Source organism: Palaemon carinicauda, chromosome 6 (assembly GCF_036898095.1).
Source record: "Palaemon carinicauda isolate YSFRI2023 chromosome 6, ASM3689809v2, whole genome shotgun sequence".
NCBI classification, from domain to species: domain Eukaryota; kingdom Metazoa; phylum Arthropoda; class Malacostraca; order Decapoda; family Palaemonidae; genus Palaemon; species Palaemon carinicauda.
The window spans coordinates 74,188,930-74,190,897 of NC_090730.1; positions in this window are offsets into that span (position 1 = coordinate 74,188,930).

The window sequence follows — 1,968 nt, forward strand, 5'->3', positions numbered from 1 at the left end:
TACGGTGTATCAAATTTTTTATTCCTGGTCTAGATATTAATCTCTGGGTACGTTGATCAGTTAGTTCGTTATGCATGTTGCATAATATTTTTCATATTTCAGTAATACTAGCTATGCAGTTGATTCTAAGTCAGGCCTTTTCCATCTTGAGGTTTCATTATCAAACAGTATTCTAGAAGCTTTATTCCAGCTGTGACTAAGTTGTGGAAAGATCTTCCTCATTGGGTAGTTGAATCGTTAGAACTTCAGAAGTTCAAACTTACAGCAGATGTTTTTATGCTGAACAGGCTGACATAAGTCTCTTTTTATGAGTTACATATGAAAGATATATTTTAATGTTGTTACTGTTCTTAAAATACATTATTTAATTGTTCATTACTTCTCTTATAGTTTATTTATTTCCTGTGCTCACTGGGCTCTCATTTCCCCTGTTGTAACTCTTGTACTTATAGCAACTTGTTTTTCCAACAAGGGTTGTAGGTTAGTTAGTAGCATTATTTCTACTACTACTACTACTACTACTACTACTACTACTAATAATAATAATAATAATAATAATAATCTGGAGGCAAAATTCAAGTGAAAGCAAACCCCGGAATAAATCTAGATAAAAACATTAAAAGAAGCTGAATGGCAAGATTGGAAGAAAGGAAGCAGAAATAGGAGTGAAATTGAGTGCCAAAATATAATTTCAGTAATGTGCTAAACAGAAAACGCGGCGAGGTTCAGTTATGATTGCCCCACCTTATGTGGGAGACGGGCCCAAGCGATGGCAGCCTGTCAATAAACGCTGCGACGTTCCTTCGTTTGATCGCACCTCGTATAGGACACGCTACGACCATCGTATGGGATTATATAGCATTGCTGGCGGAACAGTATTAACGGCATTCTCTTCTACGGTGTCCAGGTAGGTTTTGACAAGAGACAAGACATATATAAACAAAATTTCGGAGAATTAAGAGGTGGGATGTTAATAGTAGTTGAATTGTTTGGGTATTCAGAATAAATGTGAGTAGTATGGTTGGAGGTCAGGCAATTAATCAAAATGAAAAAAAAAAAGGAATACAATTCCTTATAAGGATTGTTAGCTGGGTATTAATAGGAGGAAAACTTTGACCATATAAACGGACTTGAATTGAATGTCATATGTGGAAGTCGAATGACAAGAAAGCTATTTTTTTTTTTTCAAATTGAATTGCGTTTTGCATTGATGATGTAGGGGGGAAATAATGCACTGACATAAAAGAGATAATTAACGATGTTATCGTTGGTGAAAACAGAGAATATTATTATTGGGGGCTATGAAGTTGAAAAAATAAAAAATCATTAAAGATGCTTAAACTGTTAAACTTTAGTTAGAAAGCCGGTGGGGTTATGACTTAATTTCAAATTAACCTCCGGCTGACAGGAAGGGCCAGGCGGTCTGAAGGAAAAGATTGATAAATAAAATTATCTAGAAAGAAAAAGATAGAAAAAAAAACACAGACAAACATAGAATAGTATAAAGTGCTGAGACGTGAGTGCTTTATTCGTATAAGCACTAGGTTGAAATTGAGACAGGTCTATAATATAACGACTTCGTAACTTAGGAGAGATGATTTTATGCAATTTCGTGAATGTGACTTGTAAACTAACGTGGGCGCGCGCACGTGTGCGGTGGTGTCGTTGACTTCATAGAGACGTGTGAAACAAAAGCAAAGTTCATAACCTTTCGATTATATTAAAAATATAAAAAAAATACTTGACACACAAAATCGCAGTAATAGAGAGACACATGCGGAAACACACACAAATACACACGCACGTAAACACACATATGCTGTATATATACAAACATATATATATATATATATATATACTGTATGTATATATATATATATATATATATGTATGTATATATATATATATATATATATACAACATATATGTATACACCACACACACCCCACACACACATATATATATATA